We start from the raw sequence: 24,331 nt of genomic DNA, 5'->3' as shown, positions 1-24,331 counted from the left end.
AATCAATTATTCATTTCCTCTATGACTTCAGTAAATAATTCTACCACCTCAGTCTAGAAGTTGGCCTATCAACAGTGCAGTAATGTAGTGAGAATTCAGTAGTAATAGCTAAGAGTCACCATATCCTTATTCTGTGCTAAGCATTCTTATGAGAACTCCACATATTAACTCATTTTATTTAGTCAAACCCACCCATTATGTACCATTATTATGCCCAGTTCATAAAAGAATGCTGAGACCTAAAGAAACTAAGTAACTTGCCAAAGGCCACAAGCTAATAAGTGACAAAACCAGGATGTGAACCCAAGAAGTCATACCCCATAGCACAATGCTCTTTTGACAACTGTGACTACTATTTAATGATTAATTTTTTTTAAAATCAATGACTGAAGTCAGCATGAATGTTAGAGTAAAGACTCCCAAAAGTTCTCTTCTCCCTAGAAGCAATGAGAAAGTTGGCAAAAATTACCAATAACAACTTTTTTCAGAACACCAGAAATGAACCAAAAGTTTGCAGCAATTGGAAAAGCATGTATTTTAAAAATAGCTGAATCTTGCTAATAACAGTGAGCTCTTTGCTTTTTAACTCATCTGAGTCCCATACCTCACTCTCTAGTTCTGCAAGAACCTTGAAAAACCATTCCCAATGCAGCCTCAGAGTCACTGGAGAGAGCAAAATGGAACTGGAGATCTTTCAAAGCCTCATTCCCAAAGAATTATCATTATCTGACCTGTCTGGTCAGACCTGCCTAGGGGGTTCCTGGAAGATTTCACTTGCAAATCTGTCTGTATTTGACCTGATATGGAGATTTATTTGTTCCAGGAATTTAAAGAAATCCCTGTTCAGTCATTAGCTGATCACTAGCAAAGTAAGTGGAGATTTCAGTGGCCACAAATAATAAAGAATACAGACGTTATAGAACCAGTTTAAAAAAGTCACTAAATAAACAAAAGCAACTTAAAAAAGCATCAACAACAATACACTCTGGGGAGGGGAGAGAATCTGATTTCTGGAGGTGCACATTATATTATTTTAAATTGCCAGTTTTCAACAGACATTTCAAAGTATGCAAAGAAACAAGAAAGTATGGCTCTTTAAAAGGACATAAAGTGATCAATAGAAATTGTCCCTGAGGAAGCACAGACAAGGACTGTGCTTTAAAGACTTTAAATCAGTCATTTTAAATATACTCCAAAAGCTAAAGGAAATCATGTCTAAAGAATTGAAGGAAAGAATGAAAACAATGTCTCACCAAATATAGAAAAATCATAACGATAGAAATTATATATTAAAAATATAGAAATTCTGGATTTGAAAAGTACAATAACTGAAATGAAAAATTCTCTATAGGGAACAGTATCAAATTAGAGCAAGCAGAAGAAAGTGTTGCAGATTTGAAGCTGGATCAGCTGATATTATCCAGTCTGAAGAACAGAAAGAAAGTAGAATTAAAAAATTAACAAAGGGCTTCCCTGATGGCGCAGTGGTTGAGAGTCCACCTGCCGATGCAGGGGACGCGGGTTCGTGCCCCGGTCCGGGAGGATCCCACATGCCGCGGAGCAGCTGGGCCCGTGAGCCATGGCCGCTGAGCCTGCACGTCCGGAGCCTGTGCTCCGCAGCGGGAGAGGCCACAACAGTGAGAGGCCCGCGTAACGCAAAAAAAAAAAAAAAAAAAAAAAAAAATTAACACAGCCTTTAGAGGCCTGTGGGACACCATCAAGACACCAAAATATGCAACACATCCCAGAAGAAGAGGAGAGAGAAAGGAGTAGAAAGAACACGTGAAGAAATATGGCTTAAAACTTCCAAATTTGATGAAAAACATTAATCTACACATCTAAGAAGCTCAAAAAAGTCCAAGCAGGAAAAATAAACTCAAAGAGATACACAGCCAGACACATCATAATCAAACTACTGGAAGGCACAGGTAAAGAGAGAATATTGAAAGCACAAGAGAGAGAATTATTGTGTGCAAGGATACTCAATCAGCTGATTTCGCATCATAAAGCATGGAGGTCAGAAGATGTTGGATGACACATTCAAAGTGCTGACTGACCAAAAAACCCCACACATACACACAATAAAAACCAACTGTCAACAAACAATTCTATATCCAGCAAAATATCCTTCACAAATGAAGAAGAAATTAGGGTACTCTCAGACAGAAAAAAACTGAAAGAATCTATCACTAGACATGTCCTACAAGGAATCCTTCCTTCAGACTGAAATGAAAAGACATTAGAAAATAACTCAAATCCATATAAAGAAATAAAGAGCACCAGGAACAATAACTACTGATACATAGGTAAATATAAAATACTGTATAAATGTATTTTTAAAAAATTTTATTGAAGTATGGTTGATTTTAAATGTGTTAATTTCTGCTGTGCAGCAAAGTGATTCAGTTATATATATAAAAATATATAATTAATTTATATATTATTTAATATATATACATATAATATATATATATATTCTTTTGCATATTCTTTTCCATTATGTTTTATGACAGGATACTGAATATAGTTCCCTGTGCTATACAGTAGGACCTTGTTGTTTATCCATTTTATATATAATAGTTTGCATCTGCTAACACCAAACTCCCAAAAACATGTATTTTTGATTATAATTCTTTGTTTCTCTGATTAGATTTAAAAGAAAGCTTCAATGTCATAAATCTATGTTGATGGGCATACTGTATAAAATGTAATTTCTATGGTGATAGAAGCACAACGGAGGAGGGAGGGGGCATAGCTATGTAGGAGCAAAGTCTTTGTATACTATTGTAATTAAGTTGGTATTAATACAAACTAAATTCTAATAAGTTAGGATGTTAATTGTAATCCCCAGGGAAATCACAAAGAAGACAATTAAAAATATATAGTAAGACAGTCTCTAGGTCCATCTACCTCACTGCAAATAACTCATTATAGCTGAGTAATATTCCATTGTATATATGTGCCACATCTTCTTTATCCATTCATCTGTCGATGGACGCTTAGGTTGCTTCCATGTCCTGGCTATTGTAAATAGGGCGGCAGTGAACATTGTGGTACATGACTCTTTCTGAATTATGGTTTTCTCCGGGTATACGCCCTGTAGTGGGATTGCTGGATCGAATGGTAGTGAAGTAAGTCAGAAAGAGAAAAACAAATACCGTATGCTACCACATATATATGGAATCTAAAAAAAAAAAAAAAATGGTTCTGAAGAACCTAGGGGCAGGACGGGAATAAAGATGCAGACATAGAGAATGGACTTGAGGACATGGGGAGGGGGAAGGGTAAGCTGGGACAAAGTGAGAGAGTGGCATGGACACATACACACTACCAAATGTTAAATAGCTGGTGGGAAGTAGCCGCGTAGCACAAGGAGATCAGCTTGGTGCTTTTTGTCCATCTAGAAGGGTGGGATAGGGAAGGTAGGAGGGAGACGCAAGAGGGAGGAGATATGGGGATATATGTACACATATGGCTGATTCTCTTTGTTATACAGCAGAAACTAACACACCATTGTAAAGCATTATATTCCAATAAAGATGTTAAAAAAAATACCAACAGAAATTTTCCTCACTAAAAAAAAGAAATATATATATATATATATATATATATATATATATATATATAGTAAAAGTACCATGAAGGAAATTAAAATAAAACACTGGAAAATTTATGTATATATACATAAATCAGTAATAGGAACAAAAAAAGACATAGGATAAATAGAACACAAATAGCCAAACAGCAGATATAAATCTATATGACAGATATAAATATAAAATAATTAAACTCTCCAGTTAAAAGGTAGAGCTTGGCAGAATGGCTTTTTTAAAATTACATGATCTAATTCAATAACCTATACTTCTGCTTTGAGAAACAAGAAAATAAATAGCAAACTAAACCCAAGGGAAGCAGAGGAAAGAAATAATAAAAATTAGAACACAAAAAAATAGAGAATGGAAAAACATTTTTTTAAAAGATGAAACCAAAACTTAATTATTTGAAAAGATCCACAAAATTGACAAAAAACTTTAGACTGGCCAAGGGGGGTGGGGGAGAAGGTTCAAATTACTGAAATCAAGAGAGAGAAAGAGGATATTTCTACCAATCTTTCAGAAATAAAAAGGATTACAGGGAATACTATGAACAGCTGTATGCCAACAAATTAGACAACCTAGATAAAATGGATGAATTCCTAGAAAGATTAAAATTACTCAGGAAGAAAGAGAAAATATGAATAGACTTAAAGCAAGAAAAGAAATTGAATTATTAACCAAAAAACCTCCCACAAAGAAAAGCACACGACCAGATGACTTCACTGGTAAATTCTATGAAATATTTAAAGGAAAATTAATACCAACCCTTCACAAACTCTTCCAAAAAAGAAAACAGAAGGGAAAATTTATCAACTTATTTTATGAAGCCAGTATTACCCTCATACCAAAACCAAACAAACACATCACAAGAAAAGAAAATTACAGAACAATATCTCTTACAAATATGGATGCAAAAATCCTCAACAAAATACTAGCCAACCAAATCCAGCAACATATACAAAAGATTATACTGTATGAACAAGTAGAATTTATCCCACAAATATGAGTAGTTCAATATATGAAAATCAATCAATGTAATACACTACATTAATAGAACAAATTTCAAATACCCATGATTATCTCAATTGAAAAAAAAGAAAAAAAAATTGACAAAGTACAATACCATTTCATAGCAAAATATTCAACAAACTTGGAATAAAAGAGAATGTTCTCAACCTGATGAAGTAGATATATGAAAAACCCACACTAATTTATCTTAATAGTAAAAAGCTGAAACTTTTCCCCCCTAAGATCAGCAACAAAACAAGGATTCTGTTCTTACCACTCTGTTTAACATTGTACTAGAGATTCTAGCTAGAGAAATTTAGGAAAGCAAAAGAAATAAAAGGAATTCAGATTGAAAAGGAAGATGTAAAACTAACTCAATTAACAGATGGCATGATCTTGAATATAGAAAATCCTAAAAAATCCACCAAAAAAAACCCTATTAGAGCTAATAAACATGTTTAGCAAGGTTGCAGGGTATCAGATCAAAATACAAAAGTCAATTGTACTTCTATACACTAGAAATGAACAATCCTAAATGAAATTAAGAAACCAGTTCTATAATAGCGCCAAAAAGAACAAAATTTAACAAAAAATAAATAAATTTAACAAAAGAAGTATGAGACTTGTACAATGAAAACTACAAAACATTGTTGAAAGTAATTAAAGAGATCTAAAAAGGGAAACATATGCTATATTCATTGAATGGAAGACTAAATGTTGTTAAGATGACAATATTCCCCAAATTTCTCTATAGATTAAATGCAATCCCTATCAATATTCTAACTTCCATTTTTGCATCAATTGACAAGATTATAAAATTCATATGGAAATGAAAGGGACTCAGAATAGTCAAACAATTTTGAAAAGAAAGACAATGTTGGAGGACTCACACTCACCAATTTCAAAACCTACTGCAGAACTACAGTAAGCAAGATAGTGTGATAGTGGCATAAGAATAGACGTATAGATCAATGGAACAGAATTGAGAGTCTTTAAATAAAATGGTCAATTGATTTTTGCCAAGAAGTCAAGATCATTGAATGGGGAAAGCATAGTCTTCTCAACAGATAGCCTTGGGCAACTGGATATTCACATACAAGAGAATAAACTTGGACCCCTATTTCACACCACGTGCAAAAAAATACCTCAAAATTGAGAATCAAATATCTAAATGTAACAATTAATACTATAAAAATCTTATATTTTAAAAACTCTTATAACTTATCAATAACAAGACAAATAAGCCAATTTAAAATGGATTGGAATAGATATTTGTCCAAAGAAGATATGCAAATGATTAATAGGCACATGAAAAGATGCTCACTATCACTGAAAATTAGGGTATTACAGATCAAAACCACAAGGAGATACCACTTCACACCTACTAGAATATCTATTGTAATTTTTTAAATTAGAAAGGATAAGAGCTAGTGTTGGTGAGGCTATGGAGAAATTTGAACCCTCACACATGTCTGTGAGTGTATAAAATGGGGTAGCCACTATGGAAAACACTCCAGCATTCTTCCAAATGTGACCCAGCAGTTCTACTCCTAGGTATATTCTGAAGAGAACAAAAATGTGACCTGAATCTGAAATATAACACAAAAAAACTTGTGTTATAAAAACATAACACAGGGCTTCCCTGGTGGAGCAGTGGTTGAGAGTCCGCCTGCCAATGCAGGGGACGTGGGCTTGTGTCCTGGTCCGGGAAGATCCCACATGCCGCGGAGCGGCTGGCCCCGTGACCCATAGCCACTGGGCCTGCGCATCCGGAGCTGGTGCTCCACAATGGGAGAGGCCACAACAGTGAGAGGCCCGCGTACTGAACAAAAAAACACAAAAACTTCTATGTGAATATTCATAACAGCATTATCCATAACACCTAAGGTGTGGAAGCCACCATAGAGATCATAAGGCCCATATCCATCAACTGATAAATGGATAAACAAAAGATGGTATATCCATATAATGGACTATTATACAACCATAAACAGGAATGAAGTACTATTGATGCTACAACATGGATAAACCTTGAAAACATGCTAAGTGGAAGAAGTCAGACACTAAAGATCACATAAGTATGATTCAACTCATATGCCATTTCCAGAACAGGAAAATGAATAGAAACAGAAAGTAGATTAGTGGCTGTCAGAGGCTGGAGGGAGGAGCAAATAGGGAGTGACTGCTAAGGTAGCAGGTTTCTCTTTGGGATAATGAAAATATTCTGGAATTAGGTAGTAGTGAGGGTTGCATAATCTTGTGAATATACTAAAAAAACACTGAATTGTACATTTTAAAATGATGAGTTTTATGTTATGTGAATATCTCAATTTTCAAATATATTCTTAAAATCAAATAAACATTTTACATTTAATAGTGACGTGTATATTCCAAATTTCTGTTTTGTATGGTTTCTGGTCTGACATTCACGTTCTTGTCCTATGTGCAAGATGGGTCCTATGACCTCCATGGTCGTTGGGGGTCCAGAGTATTTCCTTTTTTTCTCTGCCAAATCTTAGGGCATTGTACTTGTCTGCATGGTCAAAACTCAGTCATGACCAAAGCCTGGAGTAGCATAGAACATTTCTGCTCAGATTCCACTGGAGAGGACTTTATCATATGGCAGATATCTACTTTGGATGGAGGCTCAGAACTAAAATCGAGCCATGTGCCTAGTATCAGAGAAAACAGATTTTGGTGAACAGGCTTCTCTCCTTGCCACAGGTATTAAATTTTCTAGGCAAAACATGTCAGAGGACCAGCCTGTGAGTCACTAGCCATTCTGCAGAAGCACATCTGGAGATGACCATGACCATCTGTCATAAGGAAACAACTCCTCTGTCTCACCTTCAAGAACCTCCATACTCTAGCCCCAGTTCACTCAGGCTGCTCCGTGATCCCTAACACCCACATCACATGCTCTATTTCGGCTGGTTTCATGAGCATGTGCTGATCATTCCAGGCCCGCCATGTTGCTCACACGTTTGCCTCTCTCCCTTCACTAAATCTAAAATTTACCCTTCCTCCAAGTCCAATGTAACCTGTTCTGTAAAGCCATCCTTGACAAGTAGCCTATGCATGGCTGTGTCTCCCCAGCTCTTAGCACACATGTAGCTCTACCTTGCATTGTGTTGATCACTCTTTATCCAAATAAATGAATTGAAGCCCCTTATGTGAAGGGTACCCTGATAGACTGAATTTAGAGTGTATCTACTGGGGCATAATAAGACGAAAGGTCTGCCCTCAATTATTTCATTCTCTAGTAGAGGAGATAACACAACTATCCACAGAAGACATTCACATAAATTGCCCCAGGAGTCCACATGTTGGGAGAAGGTTTCCTCTGAACAGAGAGATGGGAAAGTTGACTAGAGAAGGAAACGCTGGGTCAGGCCATGGAGGTATGTGACAAGCATGCGATGGTGTCCTTTCCACCTAACTTAGTCCCCCTCTGTTCATCCTTCACACCAGCTACCAAAGTGATCTTTCTAAAACCTGGCCAGGCTAATCTGCTGCTGAAAACCCTTCCTGACTCTCCATAGCTCACAGCAGCATTTCCCATCATGTGTCACCACATCAAGCATTCCACAAAGAGTGAGCTCTTGGCCAGTACTGCATTAAACAACCCTTGGAAACTCAAAGTGCACATCTACTCAGTAAAGGCTCTGAGTGTTCTCTGGTCAGAAAGCCCACCTGACTTTTTTAAAATTATTTTTTATTGAAGTTTAATTGATGTACAACATTATATGTCAGAGGTGTACAATATAGTGAGCCATAATTTTTAAAGGTTATATTCCATTTATAGTTATTATAAAACATTGGCTATATTCCCCATGTTGTACAATATATCCTTGTAGCTTATTTTATACATAATAGTTTTTACCTCTTAATACCCTACCTCTGTCTTGACCCTCCACCCCTGCCCTCTCCCCACTGGTAATGACTAGTTTGTTCTCTGTATCTGTGAGTCTGCTTTTTGTTACATTCACTAGTTTGTTGTGTTTTTTAGATTCCACATAATAAGTGAGATCATATAGTATTTGTCTTTCTCTGTCTTGACTTATTCACTTAGCATAATACTCTCCAAGTCCATCCATGTTGCTGCAAATGGCAAAATTTCATTTTTTTAATGGCTGAGTAGTATTCCATTGTCTAGATATACCATGTCTTCTTCATCCATTCATCTGTTTATTCCTGCTTTCCTCAAGTATATTTGACGCCAAGGTGCTTTTTTCCCTTAAATATCTTTTGTCCACCTCAAGGTGCTGGTGTGGTCCGTATGGGAAATGGCTGACCTGCCGGATGGTGCCAACACCCCCTGGAGGCTGGTTCTGTGTAGTTGTACAGCATCATCTGCCACCCACCCCCATCTTGCTGTGAGCTTTAGCTACACTGAAATTCCCACACAGCATCCTGGGCATGCGTTTGTTCACTAGCCTTTCTTTTGCCAAGCCCCTCTTTCCTCCCAGGTGAACCCCACGCCCACTCCTGATAGGTCCTCTTCTGAATCTCAGGCCAGTCCCCCCAGGCAGAGCAGAGCTGCTTGAATGTCTGTACTGCACTTGAATGTCCTTGGAATTTTATGTGGTTCTGCAGTTACTCTTATTCACTTGGTTCTAGTCATAGGTTTAAAGTCAGTGTCTCCCTGTCTAATGGGAGTTTTAAGGATGAAGACTGTAACTTTCTCTTTTGTTACATCCCTGGTCTTGACACTGAGTTGTGCTCAGCAAAGGTTTGTATGAGTGAATGGTAAAATGGGGTCCTTCCAGATATGACCTAATGCTTTACCCCAGTTATCTTTGGTTATTAGAAATCCCAGAAAAAAAATCAGATTCGTGATTGAGGCTGTGTGCTCTGTTCCTTGGAGATTCAGGAAGCACATGAGCAGATTAAGCCTGAGAAGGGCTACGCAAAGGACCTGGTCTAATCCAGCCTTTCCTAAACACATGGACCCTGGTTCCAGGGGATGCAAGCTGCACAGAGCAGGTGTCGTGCTGGGCCTCCCTCTGTGCTCTGCACAGAAAGTGCACAGATTTCTCTTCTGATGAGACGGGTGTGAGGAGCTTCTCTCAGCCTCTGCCCCATTTTCCTCCCCACCCACCATCCTCTCCTCTCGTATTTCTTCCCTCCCCTCTGCAGGACAGTGAATACCACACAGATCCTCCCAAATCTAGATCCCATGTACACACAATGACCCACCTCGCCCTCACTTGGATGTCATTTCTCACATGCCATAATGCTGGTGTCCACAGCTCCACCTCACTGCCTGTCATCTCCTCCTCCCTGCTGTCACCCCATCGCCCCATCACTCTTCTTCATCAGGAAAACAGTGTTCTAACAGCCCTCACTTACACACAGGAGGAACCCCAGTGAGCTTTCCCCCTAGACCCTGACAGTAGGCATTGGGTCAGTTAAGCAGTCACACTAGTCCCCAAATTCAAATGACACGTGGATCTGCCTCTAGGTTTACTGGTAGCTCAGGTTTTAACCAGCAGTAGACAGCCTAACCCAGGTGCTTTGGGACCCCTGAATTCTCCTGAATTTGATGAGGACCAACAGCTACCTTTACTGTAAAACATAAAGTAATTTCCTCCAGCATAAGTTAGAAGAATAAGTCACAGAAGATGAAATTTAAGAAAACTGTGTCCAAATAGATTCTCCCTAGGATCTTCCCCCGCTCCTGGGGCTCTTTGAAATGTACTATGAGAAAAACAGAGCCAGCTTCCTTTAGTCAGTTCTCATCTTTACTCAGATTACTTTCGAAGTTAGGAGACTTCTGTAAGTTCCAAGCAGAGGGGACGCTGTGGTGGACACTGTAGTATGGGGTCTTACCGCAGCAATAGCAGCCACTGGGGCCTTCTGCCTTCAGAGGAAGCCCCCTAAACTTTACACTGGGATCTCTTCACGCCCTTTAGGCCGCAACTCCAATGCAAAAGGGTCATCCTGTTGGCACGGACCTCCCACACCTGCCCTCCTCACAGCCCTGGTCTGAGCTCAGGCCCCCACCTGTCTCCGAAGGCATCAAATGTCGTGTTAGGATAATCTCAAGGCATCAGCTAATCTCTGAACCTTATGACAACCCCAAAGACCTAGGTTCCCTTGGAAAATCTCTGAGGCTACACAGCGGTACTTGGACCCAATTCACTTGAGGGTACATCCCTGGAGAAAAACTTTTAAAAACTCTTAGTGCTGCCAAGTGTAAACTGGTATGTAAGCTTTGCCTCCCTAGCGTAGAATCCATTGACACATACATAGCCCTATAACATCCACTGTCCTGCCTGATCCTCACAACAATCTTGAGAGGTATGCTGGCAAAGTCCTTTTTTAAACATAGATGCAAAAACTGTAAGGCCCACAGCTGGCAGGAGGCCAGACGTGTTGGTCAGGACTGGGTCATCCGGCCCCAAGCCCAAGCTCAGTAGCCTGACTGCATCCAACAGCCCGACTTGGCAAGGCTCATCCTTGACCTGACTGTTCCCCAGCCCCTGAGACAACTACTCAGGAAAGCCCCCACCTCAGCCAGCATCTGCTTTCTCTAAGCAGCGTCTTCAGCTTACGTTGCAGAGAAACCTGTTCAATATTAGATGAAGTAAATCCCCTGACCCATGCCCCACACACAGGCCTTCCCTTAGTCACAATTTAAAGCCACGCTTTTCTGCTTTCCTTCAGTGTTAAAATAAGAAAGTACCAAGTGCAGCCTTTTACCATTCATTTTTCACAAACCCACAGCAGCCAGTTCCAGACCAGCCATGAGGTCACGGAGATGGCTGGGTTTTCCTGCCTGAAGTGGTGAAACATCATTCCTGCAGCTGCGCCTCAGGATATATGTGGGGTGAGGCTGCCTCAGGTGCATGTCCAGGTCAGCCCAATGACTGCACAGCCTGTTCAGAGCAAGAAACTCCCAGCAGTATGTGTTCCGTCTTCAGGCCACCATACCAGGCGTGGGGCTTCTGTATTTTCCCTGCTGGGTCTGACGAAGCAATGGGAAGTTTGCAGATTGTTAAGTGGGACTAAGTTCCAGGCAAATCTCTAAAAAAACAATCTTCACCCAAAGCAGATGAATACAGTACAAGGCAGCCTGATCGGGAGCAAAAGGGGGCTGAGCTTTGGAAAGACCCGGGAGCAGAGCAACGGTGAAAGCACTGCGGGTCATCGAGGACCACAGTCTGGATGCCAGGGAGCCTCCTGGATGTGACTTTAAAAGTTGAGATGAATGAGCAGCGCATGGAGGGGCCAGGAATTAATCCTCTTAATGGACTCCACATTGCTTCCTTCCTCATTTGTGTTCTTTACCCAATTTGTGACCTCTGCATGTTAAGAGAGATGTCAAGACCAGGAGATGGTCCAGGGAAAAGCAATAAAAATGATTAAGGGGCATGGAAGTAGGTCACAGAGAAGGTGAGTGGAGAATTAGAGGCTGGAGGAGATGAGGCCACCAGTGACTCTCACCATGATCTTTGTCTGAACAAAAGGTCAGAAGAAACCAAGCCCTGGAAAACTCGCTCATACCCTGGCTGCATCCACTGGAATCGAAAGTCTAGGTATTTTGAAATAACTTCTTTTACAGTTTAATTTTTTTTTTTCATCTCATCCAGCTGTTGTTGAGTTAAGCCAGCCTGAGTCTAAATCAAGCACAGACATTTGCCTCCTGGAAGTTATCTCTACCATGTGTTGATCCCTGGTTTTGGGTTTCATCAATTGAAATGAACACAGGGACTTGATGAGTCTAAAATTTTAAATAATAAGAGGGCAAAAGAGATGTGGGAATTTTCAGACTGGTCAGGGAACGGGTTTCAGAGGGAGCCCAAGAACGTGAGAAGGGAGAAGAAAAGCAAAGTGGTCAAATGCTCTCTGGGTCAACTGTGATCGACCAGCTCTCCTAGGTGGACATAGACACCAGAGATGAATAAGCCATGGTGCCTGTCCTGGAGGAGCTCTAGGTGAATTCAACCTTGTGGTGTGACAATTGTCCTGATGGGGACAGAGGCAGGAGCTACAGACTCAGATGATGAGCACCCACCTCCCTCTGAGCAAGGGTACTCTCATCTAATCTGGGAGGTATTTGTCTCCTGACCCTGAGTTCTTTGAAATGATTTTTCATGTCCAAGTTTGCAAAGTCAGTGAGTAGGGAGCAAAGTGCCACTTCCAGGCCCATGTGCCATAGTGAAACAGCCAGGATGAATTTAAGAAAGCAGCTCTAAAATTATCCCATTTTATCCATTTGAAGGATCATCTCCTCTTAGCTACCTAAAGAGAAACTAACAGTAATCAACCCACGTCTTCAGTGTTTGCTGAGGACCCACTGCATGTCAGATGCTGTAGATGTTTGTGGGGAAAGTAATACATCCAACCTGGAATGATTAGGGTCCTCTTAAGGAAAATCAGACATGGGTAGTTTATGGATGCTAGGTTCCAAGACATCACAGAGAGTCCACATTGACCCACCTCCTTACCTCCGCCCTGTTTTGCAGGGTGTGGGGACATAACTGTGACCCAGAAAGGTGAAATGACAGGGCTCATGAGGTCTTTTGATGCCCAGTTCATGGCTCTCTGCAGCAACCAGCGTATCAGGTTACAAATGGGAGGAACCCAGTATGGATACTAGTCCTGAAGGTCTGTGACTTCAGACAAGGGAGGACTGCTTCTACCCAAGGGAGCAGGATGGCTCCGGGGAGAATTAAAACTAGAAGCAAAGAAGAACAATGATTGCACTCATCTAGGGCAAGGAGGTAGGACAATCTCATGCATGAATATGCTTTTTTCCTGCCCCACATGTATTAGAGTAAATCATAACAGCATCAATATATGCCTTTCTAGTAATTAGCCATGATGAAATCCACTATGAAACTGATAAAACACCTACACACACATGCACAATCTCTCAGTATTGCTGCTGCTACTAAGAGATGATGAGAACTCAATAATGCAATGTTCACTATTAAAGGATGTAATTAACACACTAATATAACATTGTGAATGACACAATATTAATTTTGGAAGTGGAGTCAGGAAGTTTGGAAGCAGGAGAAAAGGAGGGGAAACCTTCATAAGATAATTATCACCCATTCTTAGAGTATCCTGTGAGCACCTCTGCAACAGACCCTGGTACCTGCCTACCTAACAGCCATTCCCCCTTCACCTTGCTCTTTGCCACCTGAACCCTGGCTTCGTGTTGGGGCTGTGTGCTCTACAAGGTCATGAGTCATGTTGGTCCAGGCTAGGATGGCAACACCATTCCGCTTTGTCAGACAACCAGGTTCTCAACCTCCATTGTAGTTAGGGATGCCCATATGATTCAGTTCTTACCAATGAAGTTTATGGAAAAATCCTCCAGTTGGGAAGGAAGCTTCAGGGGCACCAGTCAAAACTTGCCTTCTGGATGGATTTTCCCCACTGCTGTCTTGCAGGGTCATCCCGGAGTGGGATATTTGCTATGTGAGTGCAGCCATTCTCACCTTGCACTCACATAGCAAGCTCACCTATCTGAGAACTGAGCTCAGCGTTCTGCCTCTTCTGGTAGCTGGTCTTAAGGAGCTCCCATGCAGCCATGGGTGTGAGCTGATGAAGATGCAGCAGTGTGGCAGTGCTAGTTGATATGGAAATCTGGGCCACCTGTTCATGCAGCTTATTTGTGCCCAATGCCAGATGTACCTCTTTTACCTTATGACTCAGTGAGTCGGATGCAATCCAGCTCATTGTGGGAAGTTCTGGTCTCGTGGTGACTTGATGTCCAATGACAGCTGCTTCATCTCTAATAGGGCCAGTTGCATGTCAAGATCTGTGTTTCAAATGGTTGATAATTCTTGGTGCAGGTGCCATGGCCTTGCCCTAGAACCCTAAGTGTCTACGTCATGGTTCTCATACTGGAACTTCACAAACTCGACATGGGGCTCTTCCCACCAGTTACCACAGGGGCTGTGCAGTGGCTTAAACCACAGCCTCAACCTGCTACAGCCCTTTACTGCTCTGCAAGTTGCAATCATTTGTTCTGTACTTTGGAGGAGCTGTCACAGAAGTTTGCCAGGCCTTCAGGTCCCTCCATCGACTTGTCCTTGGATGCAAACTGCCCCAAGGGAAGGGGTGCAGCTGTGGGTGAGACACCTCCCTTTAGAGACAGAGAGGACAACTCCTGGAGAGGGACATGGTTGTGCATGGCCAGCAGGTAGCACCCCTGACAGTTGGGAGAATGAGGGTCTTGGTCTTGAAGAGAGACTCAGGAGCCATAGCTCAACATCCACTTCAGAATTCGAAGAAGCTTAGAAAAAACCCATACCACACAGGAGGTGAGGAAAGAGGAATAAAATAAAATCACATTTAGCCCACAAAATGTAACCAAGCAGGAACCTACGGGGCCTTCTCGGGACAGAGCCCTCCCCAATATCCTCTGCTGTCACTCCTCTCTGAAGTACCTAGATAACAGTATCTGATGCACATTTCCTGAGTTGTTTTACAGATGCTAAAATGACCACCAAACAGAAGGAATTAACTACTTGATGACCATGAGCACCTGTAGCCCCCAGACCTACTGGCACCTAAGGATTGATAATGTTAAGCTCTGTGACACCACCCTGTTGCCTCACCATGAACCAATCAGAGAATTGTGCACGAGCTGATCACAAACCCTGCCACCTCTTTCCCTCACCTGGCCTTTAAAAAGGCTTTTCCAAAACCCTTCGGGGAGTTCAGGCTTTTTCAGCAATGGTTGTTGCAGACTCCTCGTATAGATTGACTTTACTGTGTGTGGGCAAGGAGAGCCAAGTTTGGATAGTAACAAAAATTTGCCCCAAAGATGCTGCACATCTATCAAACAGGAACCAAATTTGATTGTCAGCTTCCCAGTGACAAGTAACAAGAGGAAAGGTGATCATCTCCAAGATTCACAGAATCTACAAGATAAAAGCATCCCACACCCTCAAGAGCATGAGTGCTTCTCTTGGGTGTGAAGTCTAAATTGTATTTCTCCTCTGAGTCCTGATAGATCGCGGAAGTGGACAAGAACGCCAGCATCACCCCTCTGGACAGTATAATCGCAAGTATTTCACGGCAGCTTCTCAGCACCCACCTCGAAGCTTATCTCAGGCACAGCACCAAACAGCAGCAGGACAAGCAAATTGAAAGTCTGTACATGAAACTCTTCCCAGGCAATTTCACCTCAAGTTCCGCCTTCTCAGAGAGAAATGTACGAAAACATTCCCAGAGCACCTGTCTATCTGTTGGTAAATTCTTTTTAAAGTAGGTACAATAACTGCAATAATCTGTTGCATTTTAAAAACATTTGTTCAGCAAACCGTCTTTAAAAAAGCAAATCATTTTCATTTGGTTGAAAGGCTGGTAATAAATTAAGCCTTTCATGCCCATAGAAAATGATTGTGTGTTTTATTTCCAAATCTCGCCCTGTCGGCATTCAGAGAGACATACTTAGGGAAAAAAGCAAAACAGATGATCTGGCTGCAATGCTGAAGGAGGGCCACATCTGTCTCCAAGTCCCATGGGCCACTTACTGGGATAAATCTTCCTGTCCCAGAAATGTTAGGGCACCAGGCTTCTGGGCCTCCTCTCCGTAATGGCCTGTGTTTCCAGCTTCCTTTCCTACTCAGAGGCATTCACCGTGGTTCCAGCCACCCCATTGACCCCCAGCATCTTGGGACCCCTGCCCCCATTGTTCCTAGAAACTCACCCCTACTTCCTCTTCCCTTGGGTCATCGACACACCTACAGTCCTTTCCAATTTGGGGAGGTCAAGCATTATTCTTCCTATATTTTGCTGTTTTCCAAGTTTATTTTTTTTTCCCTTTTGAAGGACTCTGACCTCTCCCATGAGTTGAAGCATCAATGGTGAAATTGGAAACATATTCCACTCATCTGTCTTCCAACCTTAAAGTGGAGCCATATAACCAGCACTGGAGAGAGAAACAGGCCCTCACTTGTCCCCCCGTGGTCTCTCCTGGAAGACAAGACCAAGGCTTTCTTGACCCACTGAGGCTGACAGAAGAGCAATCCCCAGGCTGAGTTCTTGTTGTGGCCAGTCACAATTTCCAAATCCAAAAGGAACAGAAAGTGTCACTGAATGAGATCAGCGGCAGGCTTTGTGGGGGGACCCAGGGGCAGTGTGGGAAAAAGCACGGGGGGTGAGATTTAGACAAAACTAAATGCAAAGTGTCCCACCCCTTTATGTTTGTGGGCTTCACTTCACTAACCTGTTAACAAAGATGATAACTATAAAGCCTACCCTCCACATTTGTTGGGGAGATGGAAGGACAGACGGTCTTCGTGGTTTGTGTTCCTATCTTTGCAGACCATGAGACCAAGATTCAAGGGCAAGAGATGGATTTGGAGATAAACCTGTGTTAGTTTTCTAGAGCTACCCTAACAAATTCCCACAGACTAGGGGGTTTAGACACAGGAATGTATCATCTCACAGTCCGGAGTCCAGAAGTCCAAGATCAAGGTGTCGGCATGGTCGGTTTCTTCTGAGGACCATGAGGGAAGGATCTGCTCCAGGCCTTTCTCCTTGGCTTGTATGTGGCCATTTTCTCCCTGTCTTCACATTTATTCTATTTCTGTCCCTGTCCTAGTCCCCTCTTCGTAAGGACACTGTCACACTGGATTAGGGCCCACATTCATGACCTCATTTTAACTTATGAAGGAGTGGACGGAAAAGGTCACCTGCCATATCATTAAACAAAAGATGTTTCAGGCATCAAACCCTCAGCCACTGCAGCCCAGCTGTGCACCCTGAGGAGACTCAAGATGGAGACAAAGAGGATACTGGCCCTAGATAGCTAAGGTGCATATCAAAGAAATGATTTCAATGAGCCCAGAGTTTGTTCCTTCCCACAGGTGGGGGCTGGGGGCTGCAGTGGCTGAGGGCTTGATGGCCACAACATACTTGGCTTAACTGAAGTTGCAGGCGACATTCCATGTCCACAGTCTCTACATAGTGTTCACAGCTGGATCTTTAATCCCTGGCAGAGGGCCTCTACCTCTTTGCGAAAGCACATCCCCGGGGCCCAGGGCCACACAGGACCCAGCTGACATCTCAGCACCTTCTCCAGTTGATGCTTCCTCCTTTGAACGGACCTTTGGTGGAGGCACTCCCCATAGCAGGGGGACACACGCTTTTCTTGGGATGAAAGATCCCCTTAGAAGGGCTCTCAAATGCAGATTCCTAGAGGACACGCCCTAGGAATGCTGATTTAGAAGGTTTAGAACTTTTTAGCATTTTTACCCTACTGCACTGGCAGTTCCCTGGCACGTGGCCAGGAAGCCACAATGAGAGGAAGGTCCTCCGAGGGACCCCCCCCCCCCCCCCGGTAGTGCCTATTTGCTTTTGGAGAAATCTGCAGCCCCACCCGCAGTGCCCCTCAGCCTTCCACCCCGCACCCAATGCCAACTCAGTCCCTGAAGGACTTATGCTTAGAGGCAACAGGCCTTTCCCCCTCACACAGATAATTGTACTCCCAACTTGCATCATCAAAGTCTTATCACAAGTATGTCTTAACTCTGAAACTCAAGGCACCAAATCCGGGTCCAATCAGGAGACAGAAATCTGATGAGAGATGGCAAGATGGTGAAAGAACTGCCTGCCCCAGAACAGTATGTGAGGTTTAATATAAAGAATTGTTGTGCTATGAGAATAACTATAAACATATAACAAGCACTCAAAGGGCACCCAAAGGGAGCTCAAGGAAGGATACGTCTACCCAAGGCTGGGGTTCAGACCTCAGTGGAGAAGGTATGGTTTCAGAAGACTGGATGATGGACAGGTTCACCTGGATGCTTGGGCAGAGCTGGTCCACAGGCAATGGGCAAGTGGGAAGCAGCCTTCCAGGGTGCAGGCTCATGATGGGCACAGAGGGGTCACAGTACTTGGAGTCCACTCACAGGTGAGGTAATACCAGGCCTGGGTGTGTGTCTGCACTGGGATGGCTCCAGAAAGTTGGCCAACAGGCTGGGGTGTGTGCAGTCTGGGTGCAGGGCTGGAGCAGAGACCCACCAGATGTCCCCTTACAGCCTAATCTCTGACTAACCATGTAGTGGGAGCCAGAAAAAAAAGCAAAAATAGAGCAACTGGAACCAGGAAATGAAGCACCTTCCTCCTGCAATGACCAGCCAGCGCCCTCTACTGACAAAGTCTAACCTTGTGGTCACGGTAAAGGAGAAAAGCCCTTGTGGCCAATTGGGGCTTGAAGGGTGATTTTGGAATTGAGAAGAAATAAGTTGATATAATTGGTATAGTCAAGAAAACATTGGAGGAATCCATTCCAGGGCACCGTGAAAGCTAACAACCCTATTCAACATTCGCTGAATTTTCTATCAGAAGTACCGCACAACACAAATCTATTATATAGGGAAAATAGGAGATGGAAGTGGATTCCTCTTCAAGGCAGGCACTGGTTTAAAATGGGTTCTTCAGCAGCTGTGACAAGTTCAGGAGATTATGTCCTGTGCTTAGAATTGTAAAAAAAAAAAAAAGTAGGAAAACATAATTTTTTCCCTCAGGTGGAGATTATCATCTCTTCCTACTACACTCCTTTTATCCCTCTCCGTGTGTGTGTGTGTGTGTGTGTGTGTGTGTGTGTGTGTGTGTGTGATGGACACACACTCATATACACACATATCAAAGGTAGGTCAGGAAAAGAGACTTGGGCTTACAACTAGGAAATATGCTATCCTCTCAGGGGAACCAGCAGCAAATCCAGGAGGCTCTGAGTCATATTGTTCTTTCATTTGAGATGCAAGCCAGCCAAGTGGCAAACACTGGATGGTTGGACCCCATGGTTGAACATACACATTAGGAAACCTTTGATTTCAACTAACAGAATACCTGAGAATGGCTTACAAACCAGAAGTCTGTTTTTTTATTTTTTCTGTGACTCAGCAGTGCCAGAGAGCTGGGTCAACATCTCTGATATTTTCTTGCCTTTCTCTTCATGGTCACAAAATGGCTGCAGGAACTCAAAGCATCAGATCCCCACATAGTATTGCTTGAAACAGACAGGACAGGAGTCAAGGGTGCCTTCTCTCTTGTGCTGTTGTCTTTCTTTATGAGAGAGGATTTTACCCGGAAAACCCCAGCTGACATCCCATGACATCTCATTAGCCAGGACAGGGAGGTCATATGCTCACCTCTGCACCAATCACTGGCCAAGGGACTGGCATTTTCATGAATGACTGACACTAATCGTGATTCATGCCCAGGACATGAACACATTTACTCCAAACAGAGGGAAAGAGGCTGGAAGGAGAGAGTGAGGTCAGGCTAGACCAGGTACAGGAAAGAGAGAAAAGTTCATGTGAACTTTCCAGCCACAGCAAATGTGATATGAAGAACCAAGAAATTTAACAGAAACCAGAACCAACGGGGCTTCCCTGGTGGCGCAGTGGTTGAGAATCCGCCTGCCGATGCAGGAGACACGGGTTCGTGCCCTGGTCCGGGAAGATCCCACATGCCGCGGAGCAACTAAGCCCGTGAGCCATGGCCGCTAGGCCTGCGCGTCCGGAGCCTGTGCTCCGCAACGTGAGAGGCCACAACAGTGAGAGGCCCGCATACCGCAAAAAAAAAAAAAAAAAAAAAAAAAAAAAAAAGAAAGAAAGAAACGAGAACCAAGCTGCCAGTCAAGTTGTCCCAGCCACCTCCAGTCATTTGGGCCAAACTAGCTGAGGACTCACCACTGTGGAGCACAGAGTAGCCACCCCACTGCCTCTGAATTTAACAGCCCTGGTTAGCTATTCTACTGGGTTTGGGGTATAGATTTGCTGCAACAGATAGTGCCAGAACAAGAAGCACTGGGCAAATCCTCAAGCTTTCTGAGCCTCCATTTCCCCACTATAAAATGGGGCAAGGAGAGCACCTATATTACCCGTCTCATGTGGATTAAATAAAATGATATCCTCAAGTTGTAGTCCAGTGCTTTGTAGAGGGTAGGTGATGATTTACCATTGGGTCCCTTGATGTAAGATAAAAATATATTCTAGGTAGCAACGTGTTAAACTTTAATTAGGACACTGTTAATCAAGGCTGATAATGCCTCTTTTACATTGGGAGCTGAGCTGAAATCATGAAATTGTTCATGAGGGTCTCTTAGGTATCAAGCAAAGCCCATAGAACCAGCCCCAGCTTATGCTTCCCAGGAAGATGGCTCAGTGTATAAAAGCTGTCTGTGCTGAACAGGAAAATGCAAGTAACTATGTGATTCAGGGCCATTGCAACAATTCTGGAGATACATAAGGTGTGCTGTATATTACATATGTATACTATGTATATTATATATTTGTATTATATGTATATATTATTATATATTTTTATTATATGTATATTATATATATATCCTACTAGTTCTGTTTTTCTGGAGAACCCTGACTAACACAGTTATCAGCCCCAGACATCCAATTGCAAAGTGCACTTTGTCTCATCATGGATGAACCATATGAACTCATGAACATCTCCCTGATTTCAATTAGCTCCCAAACTACACAGCTTAAGAGGTCTTTAGAGATCCTTGAGCCCAACCTTGCCATTTTCTCATTATTTGGTAGGAAAATTATGAATAACCATTATTTAGTTTTGTGTTTTATTGAAGTATAGTTGACGTATAATGTATAAATTACATATGTACAATATAGTGATTCACAATTTTTAAAAGTTATACTCCATTTATAGTTATAAAATATTGGCTATATTCCCCATGTTGTACAATATAGCCTTGTAGCTTATTTTATGCATAATAGTTTGTACCTCTTGATCCCTTGTATTTCCCCTCCCCACTTCCCTCTCCCCACTGGTAACCACTAGTTTGTTCTCTATATCTGTGATTCTGCTCCACTTTTGTTATATTCACTAGTTTGTTGTATTTTTTAGATTCCACATATAAGTGATATCAGACAGTATTTGTCTTTCTCTATCTGACTTATTTCACTTAGCATAATACCCTCCCAGTCCATCCATGTTGCTGCAAATGGCAAAATTTCATTCCTTTTTATGGCTGAGTGGTATTCCTTTGTATACATATATACCACATCTTTATCCATTCCTCTGTTGATGGACACTTAGACATCATTTCATTTTGACAGGATTTTAAGTTTGTTGCAACATAGATTGAGCAAGATTTGTTTTGGGGGGGAGGAAATTTTTTTTTAACTTTTATATTGGAGCATAGTTGATTAACAATGTTGTGTTAGTTTCGGCTGTATAGCAAAGTGATTCAGTTATACATGTGTCGATTCTTTTTCAAATTTTTTTTCCCATTTAGGTTATTAAAGTATATTGAGCAGAGTTCCCTGTGCTATAGAGTAGGTCCTTGTTGGTTATCTATTTTAAATATAGTAGTGTGTACATGTCAGAATTCCCTGGCTGTCCAGTGGTTAGGACTCTGTGCTTTCACAAGGGTCCGGGTTCAATCTCTGTTTGGGGAACTAATAGCCTTCAGGCCGAGTGGCACAGCCAAAAATAATAATAATAAGAAGAAGAAAGGTCTTTAATTCACTCATTCTTTCTACAAAGATTGAAAGTACCTACTATGTGCCCCTGGAAATATGGTGGTAATAAAGCAGGCATCCCAGCTCTATTGGAACTTACATTGGAGAAAACAAGGGCTGGATACAAGGGCAAATAGGTGGATTAAAAACCAGATGAACAGCTATACCCAGCGAGGAATGATGGAGCACAGGCCATGTCAAGGGAACTTTCTGGTAGGCTACTGTGGCTTTTCCAGGATATTTGTATTTTTACTCTTATTTATGTTACTTCATTTATTTTAATTTTTTTTGCTTGTGACATATGCTCTTCATATGTGTAGATGACTAAAGCTGGAAGGAATTTGGAGGGTTAGGTGTGGATAACCACTGACAGATCCCCCACAGGCACTGACAGACTAAAATGATGGGGCGGGCCTCTTCAGATGAAATTTAGCAAAGATAAATCCTGCACATAAGGAACCCCACCCCAAGAAATAAAAAAAATACTAAAAGGGAGACGGGTGGCCTATGCACAACAATTTATAGGATAGTCAAAAATAAGTTTAATAGTGGAATGTGGTCCTCCCAAATTACCATCGTGTTGGGGTTCATTGATAGAGGTATGTTCTCATTGGGGAGCTGGGTCCTATGGCATCATGCTGCCTTCTGGGTTTCTTTTTACCTCTCTGATGGTGAGGGGAAGGCTCTCTTTTCTTTGACTTTGTTGCTGTTCTCTAAAGTTCTGTTCCAGACTCGATTCTCCTTACTCTCCCCCATGCTCACCCAACACGACTTCAGGCTACTGTCTAGCTTGCGATGGTCCCCACACTCCAGGGCACACTTATCCCTGAGCTCTCTCATGTACTTGGCTATTCCATGGGCAGATTGAAATCAACAGCTCAACAAACTGACAGGTATTTAACACAGGAAATTGCTAAGATAACAGATTTCAGGTGCTTTTACCAAAGAAAAAAACAAAAAATGGCAACTATGTGAGGAGATGAGCAGGTTAATTAGCTTGACTGTAGTCATCATGTCACTATGTGTGTATACACACACACACACACACACACACACACACACACATATATATATATATATATATATATATATATATACACCAAATCACCTTGCAGTACATCTTAACTATACACAATTTTTATTTAAAAAAATTTAAAAAACCAAGTCGACAAGTTCAAAACTAAACTTCTGGTCTTTGTCTGAAATCTGTTCCACCTTCTCTCATTTCTGTGGTTGTGCCATCACCAGTCACCAGCAGAAAAACTGGTATTTGTTCTTTTCACCACCTTAACCCTCACCTTCCACAACCAATCAGTTATTCACTGGGTGAAAATTCCTCCTGCTGCAATCCCTTCCCTCCTGTCCTTCCCACTGTATGGGTCTTGGTTCAGACCCTCAGCATCTGCCACCAAGCTCATGACAACAGAATCCTAACCTGTCTACCTGACTCTAGGCTAACTTTGCTTTAATGCAGCCTCCCCTTTTCCAGAAGAGAAATGTTTAGAAAATCCAAGTCTGACCATTTCACTCTCTTGTGAAAATCCTCCATGCAAAACTCATGATAATTCCATAGTTGGCATAGCTGACAAGGTGCTCTATGATTTGGTGCCTGCTGCCTTTCCTAATTTTACCTCCTCCCATTCCATTCTCACCCCTCATTCTAGCCTACTGCAGTGTGCCTGTGGAGGCCTTTTGGGCAAAGCCTTGGATATCTTATATTCACAATACCTCTCTCAGCACTTGATACCTCCTGTGTGTGCAACACATTATAGAATGGATGGATGAATAAATGAATGAATGAATAATATGCTGAGGACCCAAAGGCAAGAGTAGCCAATTCAATCCGGGGAGGTCAGAGAAACCCTTGTCAAGTATGTGGCATTTGAATGAGTCTGAAAACATAAGTGGAATAAGCACTTCAGGCATCAAGAATAGCATATGGAAAGGCTTGGAGGCACGAGAAAGATAGCATATTCCAGAACTTTCTGTGGTTTAATAGATGGGTGGAAGTGACAAAGGTGATGCAGGAAAAGTAAGCAGAAGGCAGAAAATATGAGCCCTTGTACCGCAGGGAGGCATTGCAATCTCAAATGCTAATAGGGGTCAGACAAGCAACCAAGACGTATGCAGAAAATAGAAAAGAGAGGTGAGGACTGGTCCTCCTTCGAGTTCCTGTCCCAATGAAGAGACTTCCAAAATTAATATTACAAATGAATATTGACCTGGTAAAATGAAAGACGGGACAACAGT

This window comes from Kogia breviceps, chromosome 3 (assembly GCF_026419965.1).
Source record: "Kogia breviceps isolate mKogBre1 chromosome 3, mKogBre1 haplotype 1, whole genome shotgun sequence".
NCBI lineage: Eukaryota > Metazoa > Chordata > Mammalia > Artiodactyla > Physeteridae > Kogia > Kogia breviceps.
This window is presented reverse-complemented; position numbering follows the sequence as displayed.